Below are 10,831 nucleotides of genomic sequence, written 5' to 3'. Positions count from 1 at the left end.
CTTCCTTCCTTCCTTCCTTCCTTCCTTCCTTCCTTCCTTCCTTCCTTCCTTCTTCCCTCTCTTTCTCTCTTTTCCTCCCTCCCTCCCTCCTTCCCTTCCCTTCCCTTCCCTTTCCTTCCTTCCTTCCTTCTCTCTCTCTTTCTTAGACAAGGACAGCATGTGTGCGGTGTGGGAGATGGGCAGAGGGAGAGAGAATCTTAAGCAGGCTCCATGCTCAGTGCAAGCCTGACATGGGCCTTGATAACACAACCCTGAGATCATGCATGACCTGAGCCAAATCAAGAGTCAGATGCTTAACCCACTGGGTCACTCAGGTGCCCCAGGACAAATTCTTTCTTAAGAGGTAATCAGTGTCTGCCACAAGCTTCTTAAGGTACAGACCATGTCTTATATATCTATGAAGACCTAGAATGCTTAGCCCTGTGCTTGACACAAAATCAATGCTCAGAGCACCAATAGATGCTAAATGAATTGCCAGTTGTTTTTGGTCTAGATTCTTATTTCTGACCATACAATGAGTTCTTTGAAATGAAGAATACTTGCTCCTCCAGAACTTATTACGAGGTTTTTCACATAGTATAGGAGATTTATTTGGCTGCCTTTTAGAGCTAATCCACGGGTATGTGTTTCATAGTTGGGTACATGTCTGTTTTGGGTTGGCTTTATATTTCAAGCACATATGTTATGGTGGATGAATGTGTGTTGTGGTTGGTGTAGATTGTGGCTGAGGGTATGCCTCAATGTAGATTGTGGCTTGGGGGTATGCTTGTGATGTAGCTGAAGAATTCTATGGTTGTGAATGCTGAGTTTTTGTGGTGCCCGTCTTGGTGCATGTCTTTTCACAATTTGATATACATAGGTTATGAAGTGTATATGGATGGTATTGGTGTTTGTGATGGTTGAACTTGGACATGTTGACTGGGAAAAGAGAGAGAGATGAAGTTGTGAGGGTGTGTATGTTGTGAGGGCTGTGTGTGTGTGTGTGTGTGTTTGTGTGCACATAAATATGCGTGTGCATGCTCGAGTATGAGCACATGTGGCTAGAGAGCATTTGCCCTGGCTGGGGTATGGTTGTTGTCGGGAGCCCAGACTCTAAGCTGTAGGCCCCTCTCCTCTGGCCTTGTGAGAGCTGAGCAGGCCCTATCCCCAGCCCTAGCAGCAGGAAGTCCCTCCACTTTCAACAGACAGCAGTATCAGCCATAATTAAAGCTAATTATTCCACGGTGCTCTGCATGTGTGTTGGCCTCCAAAGTACCCTGCAATGAACGGGGAGGCAGCAGGGCTGTTTTTCTTCATAAAAACTTATGAGGAGCGCTGAGCAGATTAACAGCTTTAATGACAAAAATTACCGCTTACAACACTGACTTCAAATCAAAGAACAATATCCGTAGACAGATATTTTCATGGTTTTCATAACAATTCATTATAGGTGGCACCAAGGGATTACATTTTTATTTCCCCTGTGTCGTCTTTCTCAGACTCAGGTTCATTTCTCTTAATGAGGCGGCGGAAGATGAAGGGCAGAGACAGTGCCTCCATGGCGGCTGCTGCGCGAGAGGCATTTAGGGTCACAGAGCCATCAGAGCTCCAAGAGGAGGGGCTGAGGAGAGAGAGTGATGGGAGCAGAGGCTTCCTGCCATAATGAACCAAAATTAAGACATAAATTCTCCCACCTTTGTTCCGACAGCTCCAACTCGGGGATTCAGCTTTTTAATGAGGAATGGATCAGAAGCAAAAATTATTAGCTAATTAATTGTACAGAGAACAAAAAAAAAAAACCCCAAAAATCTTGCAAGAAGGATTGGGAAAGGGGAGCTGTCCTGTCCCAGCAGTTCTTCAGAAGCAGCACTGAAGGGGAAGTTTCCATGTCCGCACAGTGGCGTTGGGAAATGGGACTAGGTGTGTGGGGGGCTGGTTTGTGTTGGCCAGGCTTGGCTTGATAAGATAGAATGTGGTGGAGATCCAAAGGGCTTATGGGGAGGAGCCTCCCATTATGCCCGCTTGCTGATTTCCTTTAGACTCTTGACACAGTGGCTTTCTGATTGAGCCAAATAGAGCAGAACCAGTTGAAGAGTCAAGTGTAGTAACTTCCCTCAGTGTGGCTTCTGACCCCTGATCATTGGATCAGTGGCACTCAAGCTTAAGTGTTTGTAAGAACCACTTGGGAAGCCTGGAAAAGTACAGCTTCCTGAGTCTGATTCACCAGGCTTGGGCTGGGGCCTAGGGATCTGCATTTAAAACAAATATACCAGGTGATTTTTCTGCCTCTGCCTACTTAAGGTTAGAAGTCACTGGTCTGTGCTCAGAATCAGGAATGCTATTCCATTTCTTATTGTCCCTAGCTTCTGCATGTGACTTTGGACTGCTAATTTCTTTATTCGGTGTCTTGGTTTTCTTGTCACTGCACAGAGGACAATAATACCAGTTGAGAAATTACTTTGAGATGAATGCCTCATTTGCTTTCACTGCTTGTAAAACCCAAATTAAATCTCGAAATCCTGGCATACTCTTTACAATCCATTCAGATTTCTAACAGGTTTATAAATAAAATAATTAAAACAGAAAAATACATTGCTTGTCATCAGCTTTTCATTTTGAATTTGGTCTTTCTTTGCTACTATTTCTCTGGGTACTGGTAGGGTAAAGATTTTAAAATTTTTTATTGTGAGACTCCAGAAATAGAGATAACAAAATGGTTGTGACAGGAATATGAGAAAAGGCAGATGGGTCTATAGTGCATTTAGTGTGCAGCAGACAACATCTGAGTGTCTTGATTAAAATTTGTCAGACTATACATCTCCTTCTATCAATTTCAACAGGTCGAGGAACATTAACACTGCAACTCTCTGTGAGGGACAAATGCAACTGCATATGATTATCTTTGTGTGTTAGACAATGAGAGGATCCTGCATTATAGAATTATGATTATAGCTTGTATATTGGACATTGTGCTGGGTATCGATATTTTGGAGATGAATAAGATGCATTTCCTGCCAATATGAAGCTCATTGTCTAGAGGAAACTAGGTAGAGGAACAGATAATTATTATATTGTGTGGTCATACATCCTTGGTACCATGGAGGTACAGAGGAATGACACATCATTCTTGGTAGGAAGCAGAGAGAGGCAGTGTGGAGGGTTTGGGAGAATGTCATGGTATTGGAAGGCAATGAAGGAAGATTCTTATTGGTAGGACCAACACTTGGCACAATAGTCAAATGGGTAAATATTGTTTCTGGCACAGCCTCAGTCTCTGGTTTCAAGAACTCTCTCTCCACTTGAGGTATCTCCTGATAAAGGGAAAACCAATGACTTGGATACCCAGGGATTCTTCTGTGGCTCAACACCACTACAATGTGCCTTTCTCCACACCCCTGCTTACAATGAATGCTTCCTAACCACCAACACTTCACTAAGCTGTGCTCGAATCATTCATCTAAATGATGACTTGGGACACCTTCAGCTTTTCTCTCGTTTCCTTTTGCCTTTCACTTTAAACAGTCACTAAGATCCATTGTTTCTATCTCTGCATGTCTTTTGATTTCTTTCTCTCTTTCTTTTGAATTTGCCATCACCCTACACCAGATTTTTATCCTCTCTGACCTAAATTCATAACAATCTTAAAGTACTCTTTTTGCCTTTAATTTTTCTGCCATTTGATACATTCTCTATATGACCATATATGTTATTCAAAATAGATATATGAAGAGTTACCTTTTTTCTTATATTTGTTGGATAAATGTAATCACTTCTATGTGGCCTTAGAGGCCCTGGATATTTTGACCCAATTCCAGTCTTTCTAAGATCATCTTCTTCTGCTAGGTTCTGGCTTCAACATGCAAAATGCTCAAGTATTATCTCCAGTGAGTCATTTGTCATCTTTGAGCACACAGTGTAGTTCCATGTTTTCATGCCTGTGTAATATGATTCCGTCTGCTTGGAATGCCTCTTAGAGAAATTTATACCCCAATTCCTTCCTAGAGGAGTTAGAAATAAGATTGGATAATTGAACTGATTAGATGACTGGATGATTGAAATAATAGGTAGTATCTCCTCTATCACGAGTCTGTGTAATGGGTAAAAAGAAGTTCATATGGTTTGGTCTAGTCCTTGGTCTTAACAGTTCAACACATTAAGGAATGTTTCATTACTTTATTCTAACCATGTTCCCCACAGTCCCATTCTTAAATATATGCTGAGGAGTGTTAAATATTTACAGTTGATTTCATAAAGTGATTGATTCCTTTTGGACTTCTTCTGTCACACTGTTGGAATTTAATGAGGTTCTTTTTTTAACTTAAGCACTCAACTTCATTTTTCACCTATTACAAATTCTAATGATAAATATTTATTAAGTGCTTATGATATCCCAGGCATGGTTCTAAATTACTTACCTGAAATTAACTCATGAAATTCTCACATTAGTCCAACAGGGTAGGTTCTGTTATTATTGCCTATTTTAAAGATGAGGACACTGATGCCACAGAAAGGTCAAATTACTTGACTAGTAAGTGGTGGCCCTCTGGCTCCAGAACCTGCATTCATATATACTAAGCCAGTAAATTATGTGCTTCTGGATAGGGAACTGTCTAATGGAGGTGGGCACTCAAATTCTCTCTGGTCTCAGCCATTCCTCTGCAAGGTTCCTAAAAGATATATGCCCATAACAAAGCCATAAAAATGGACATTTTATTACCAGCATATGCTTAGCCTTGTACCTAAAATAGATTCCTTGGGACCATCTGGAGGACACGTTTTGACTAAGACAGGAGAACAAGGCCTAGAATCTAAGCTGTCAAAGAGGTCTTCTTTGCCCCTTTTTCTGAGTCCTTGTCTCTCTTTATCTTATCACTCTAGGGGTGAGCAAAGGTCAGTGGTGGGAGAAATAAACCAAAGAGCAAAAATAGCAGCAACAGGCATTAGTCTTGCAGCCTACAGCGGAGCTGATTTACACTGCTTGGTGATGGGATCATCTAGAAAGCCTTTGTATATAGCACAGTGCATATTCTTCTTCTTCTTAAGGATATTAATATGCATATCATATCTATCTTTGGTATATTGTAGTAGACTAGAGAACAACGCGGGGTTTATAAGAGGTCTCAATAAATTTTTATAGAAACGAATGCAAGATTCCTTAAGTAGAGAAGCATGGCGATGGCTTTATGCATAATTAGGTATGTTTATGTAAATTATGGTTTACTCATATAGTAGAATGCTTTGTGGTCATTAAAATATATATATTTTTAATTTTTACAAATAATTTGAAATGAAATAAGAATTGATGTAATGCTAAGTGTAAAAACAGGATGCAAGATTATTATACAGTGTGGTCTCAGCTATGTAAAAATAGGCATAATAGGTATTAAAAAAGAATAAAGATGATCTTTACTTGCTTCTCCAGGATATATTGTTAAATAGTAAAGCAAGAAGCAGAATAAGTTCTATGGAATAATATCATTTCATGTAAAAACGTATGTTTTCAAGTCCACACACAAAAAACTTTTACTCTGGGGAATAAAACTGGGGGTGGTAGTAGTTACAGTGGAAGAATAGAGTACAAGATCTTAATTTTTAGACTCCCCCCTTTTTTTTGCCTTAGATTTTCTTTCTTTCTTTCTTTCTTTCTTTTTTTTTTTTAACCATGTCCATACATTTTCTTTTCAATAATGAAAGTTTCTTTTTTATAATGGTATAGATACATAAATGTGTCAGTTAACAATAAAGGGAGTGTACGTTTGTGGGCCATTTAACTTTACTTCTTTTATCTTTTTTTGAGTATCTAAATGTTCTAAAATGAGTATATTTTATTTTTATAACTAAAGAAATATTAAACATGATTTGGGACAAGCTGAAAATCTGGAATGGTAGCCAGGGACAGAATTAGAAGGGAAGTCTCTGTGCTGTTCTTGCAAAGAACTCAAGCATCCCTTAGTCATGTGGTCAGAGATTGCCTCCTCAGAGAGGCCTTGTCCTGAGCACTTGCTCTGAGCTAAGCTCTTCTAATATTCTCTGCATAACACCTTGTTTGGTATCTTTCACTGCATGTTCACCATCATCTTTTTTTTTTTTTAAGATTTTATTTATTTATTTGACAGAGAGAGATCACAAGTAGAGAGGCAGGCAGAGAGAGAGGGGGAAGCAGGCTCCCCGCCGAGCAGAGAGAACCCGATGCGGGCCTCGATCCCAGGACCCCGAGACCATGACCTGAGCCGAAGGCAGAAGCTTTAACCCACTGAGCCACCCAGGTGCCCCATGTTCACCATCATCTTGTTTGTTGGTGTGTTTGCTTAATGTTTGTGTCGTCTTCTGGGCTATGGGTTCTGATCTGGGATCACATCTGGTTGTTTACTCCAGCACTCCAGTCCAATGCCTGCTGCATGATCGGTGCTCAACAAATATTTGTTGAGTTACGAAATGAATGGGTGAACATTCATCCTCTATATGATCTTTATATCCTAGAACCCACCAACAAAGGTCTTTGTAGGTAAGAAGAGAAACATCCACAGTGGACTTACGCTTTAGCATGCTGGATGAGCATGGTCCCAGCCAAGGGTCCCAAACACCAAGATAGCAAGAAGAGAAGGATGGGCTCAGGAAATGTGTTAGAGGAAGGAGTGGGTACCTTATACTTAGGACAGCTATGTCATACTGTTATGTGGGCATTGTCATTGGTATGGTGGCAGGTATCATTTTGTCAGATTTATGGTGAAGGCTCCTCTGTTGTTACATGGGCACATATATTGGGAATGAGGGATAGAAGGTGCACCACCAAATGTTATCATTAACCCTGGTGAAAGCCCACATTTTGTCGGCAAGTAAGACTACGATATTAGAGGTAACGGCTTGAAATTGTAGCAAAGAATTTGGAGAGCTGTATTCTTCTAGACTTGGCTGGCTGGGAGCTGGCTGTTTGTCTTTGATGTAGTTATTCCACCTCTCCAAGTCTTGTTTTCTTATTTATAAAGTGGGGCACTGAGTGATAATCTCTGAGGGTTTGGGAGATGTACCATTGAATGATTGATAAAATAAGAAGAAACTTTTCAGTATGATTTCTAGGCGCTGTCAATAGGGTCCTAATGTGAGACATGGTACAAAAGTAGGATGTGAGTCTGGTCATGGATTAAGGACTAATGTGATGTGATAAAAGGTTATCCCAACATCTTTCTATAGAAAAGAGTTACAGTCTTCAGTGACTACAAACCAGTATGCATGAAATGGATCAGGTATGTGCATAGATAAATTCTGGCTTTGCCATCTACTCTCTGAGTGACCCCGGGAAAGTTTCTAAGCCTCAGTTTTGTTTTGTTTTGTTTTTATAAAATGAGGATAATAATAGTAATACTTATTATTACAAGGATTTCTCTAGGGATCAAATAAGAGGATGTGTGAAAAGCCCCTAGAGTGGTGCCTGGTCTATAGTACTGCTCAATAACCATCAGCCTTTATAATTTAATATCAGTTATAATTACAGAGTGTAGATCATGTGCAAAGATTTCATTGGTTCTCCATGGCCCTCTTTAAACCTTGTTTAGCCCACTGAGCCACACAGGTGCCCCAGAACCTTGTTTAAAGAAAAGAATTCTCTTAAAGGGAGTGCATTTGTGGTAAAATGCTTCCTGCTCTAGAGAAGAGCCCCTACCAAGGATGTACATGTTATTAATAAAGCCACCATTTTCACCCTCCAGGTGCTTGGGCTCCATCTTCTCCTTTGGGCCTTACAACAACTTCTATGAGGTCAGTCTTCCTCTCCCTTGTGTGGCTGAGCTTCAGCAAAGTTACCTGCCTGAGCTGGGGGCAATGCCAGGGATGACTTCAAACACCCTGCATTTAAGCCCTGGGCTATATAACCTTTTGCAACCATTATTTGTGCCTTCTCTGAGCTCCATTTTCTGGCAGCCAAAGGTCATTCTTGTCTGTCCTCTTCTGTCATAGGCTTATAGGTTGCAGAGAGTGGGAGTTGTTCTTCTGTATTCCCCATGGGTTTCCTGGGGTTCTCTTCCATCTGTTCCAGCATTAGCTGTAAACTGTGTGTAGGGTCTTCAACCTTAAATCCTCTTGGCACTTCCAAATGAGAGAAGGTGACCCCAAGTTCAGGCCAGCATGGGCTGTCCACAAAGCGTGGGAAAATTATCAGCAGAGACAAAAAAAAAAAAAATTTCTCCCTCAAGAACTGTTTTTGTAGGGCTGCATTTTCCGATGTGAAGAGCACATTTTTTGTTAATCTGCTCTCAGTGGCAGAATCGGGGAGAGTGGGAACAGGGCTATTTTATCTACCCAAAACAATTCATCAAACGAACTCAGGGGATCTGAGATAGTGTCTAACAAATAAAAGTCAACATTGTTCCCTTTGTCTTGGGCCATGCATGCAAACCATTTCTTTTAAAGGTAAGAGGGGTCATCTTGATGTTCTATGGATGTCAGCAGGCACTACATGCTTTCTTTTACCCCTTCCTGTCCCCCAGGGAAACCTGGTGATCTCAGAGGCTGCTTAGGAGGAACAGTGGGAAAGAAATGGATGTCAAGGGCAAATAGAAAGAGCTTGGTCATTGTGGAGAGTTTGGGCTTCTGTGGGAAAGAACTGGCTAGGCCTCTGGCAGAGAACTGAAGAGCAGAGACACAGTTCCTTTCATGGAAGGCCCACCTCAAGAATATTGTAGCTTTCCCTCTGCTTTGGGACAAGAAATGTAATAATAATGATTTCAGTTAATGTTCTGTGAGCTCTTTCAGAGTGTTTGGCATGAGGGTAAAGGCCTACATAGGCTGTCTTATTTTATCTTCACAGAAGTCCTGGGAGGAGTGACTATTATTATTCCCAATTTCTGAATTGGCAACTGAGGCTCGGGGGGGAAAGTCACTATCCTGAGGTCACACAGCCAGAAGGCAGAGGAGGTAGGGTTTGTACGTGGGGAATCTGATACTAATCCCATACTAGAAGACCCAGACAAGCTGTGAGTTACTCACTATCTTACTTAACTCAAGCTAGTTAGAGGGCAGTACTAGGATTAGAATTTAGGGCTTCTGATTTTTGTGTGTGTGTGTGTGTTTTTTTTTTTAAACAATATTGCACTGCTTTTTGATTTAAATTGCCACAGGAATGACATTTCAAAGGAGCAAATTCAATACAGCATTCAATTCATTCAAATTAATCTCCCAAATGAATGGTCAAGCTTGGTAGTCTCTCTTAAACATTGCCAAAGAGCAGTCAAGGTGATTTTTTTGGTTGTTGTTAAACTCTCTTTAATTATTTTTTTCTGAATATAAAAGGAATATAAGTCAATTGCAGAAAACTTGGAAAACAAAATAAAATAGAATAAAATAAGGACCCGTAATTCTACCACCCAGAGATAGTGTTAGCATTTGAGCATGTTTTAAAAGCATAGCTGATATCAGAATATATATATATATATAATTTTATTTTTACAACTTAAAATTGTATTAGCTATGACAAATAGGTTTTCAATCTAATGCACATCTGATTGATTGATATTTAAAAGGCTTCTGAGGCCTCATCTGGGTTCTTGGTATTGTGATGAACTAATGATAATTGCTATTGGTTCATGGTTGAGGACTGTGTCTGGAGAAGCATTTATTTGGCATACTGTCAAGGACTGCATCGTGGACGTACTCCATTTGAAGACATTTTGATGATAGTTTTATTTCCAGGAGCAACGACATTGGGACAGGCTGAGAGCTTACTCTCGTATTGATGTAGTTTGCCTGGTGGCCTGGATTAGAGCCAGGATTTCCCTTGTGGCCAGTACTCCATGCACCAGAAGGATATGGGTAATATCTTGATAGGTATGTGGAGACCCCATTCCTGGGGACAGAGGGACTAGCTGCAGGGATAGCTACTGCTTTATAAACTCAGCCCAGGACACTGCCATCCTGGCAGTTGAATAGTGCGCCTTGCTGAGTTTGTCTGTGTCACCTTACCCCATCCCATGTTTGTCTGGATACTTGCTTGTCATCTTACATGTGGCTTTCTGCATAGCCAAGAGCAGAAGTCAATCACTAATGTTAGAACCCTTTACTACTATTTATGAATCTTATTAAATCACAAAAACAGTGATCACGAGAACCTTAGGGCCGGAAAGTACCTTCAGGCACCTTCCAAGGCCGTTATAGAAGAGGCCACCAAATTTCACAGAGTATGACGGGGCAGATCATCCAGCTAATGGCAGAGTCAGGCCTGAGGTCAAGTTCTCCTGACCTGTGTTCAGTTATTATCTTGACTTGTTGATTTGTTTTTATAAACTCTATGGCATTACATTTTTTATAAGGAGAAAAAGACATTGATGAATAGATTTAGAGTCCTACAGAGGTGATGTACTTGGGTGCCTGGGTGGCTCAGTTGAAGTGTCTTCCTTCAGCTCAGGTCATGAGGATCCCAGGTTCTGGGATCAAATCCCACATTGGGCTCCTTGCTCAGTGGAGAGTCTGCTTCTCTGCCCCTCCCCTGGCTCATGCTCTCTCTGTCAAATAAATAAATAAATAAATAAATCTTAAAAAAGGAAAAAAAAAAAAGAAATGATGTACTTAGAGAGAAAAGCACTGTTGTGTAATTTACCTTTATATCTTGATTCTTCCAGTTATCTATGTCTACTGTGACAGGTTTCCAAAACAAAAATTAGATCATGGGGTCAAGGAGTTATTTGATTTGTGAATTTATTTTTAATCAAGGTCTCATAAAGCTTTAAACATAAAATCATGTTTACTTATATAGTGATAGCTAACATTTATCGAATCAATACTGTTTTGAGATTTTTCATGATTTTTCTCATTTTCCCATAATCCTGTCATTTAAGTATCAGGAATATGCTTACTATACAGA

The sequence above is a fragment of the Enhydra lutris genome, unplaced genomic scaffold (genome assembly GCF_002288905.1).
Source record: "Enhydra lutris kenyoni isolate GAN:26980312 unplaced genomic scaffold, ASM228890v2 scaffoldscaffold5, whole genome shotgun sequence".
Lineage (NCBI taxonomy): Eukaryota > Metazoa > Chordata > Mammalia > Carnivora > Mustelidae > Enhydra > Enhydra lutris.
Note: the sequence above shows the minus strand (reverse complement) of the source record.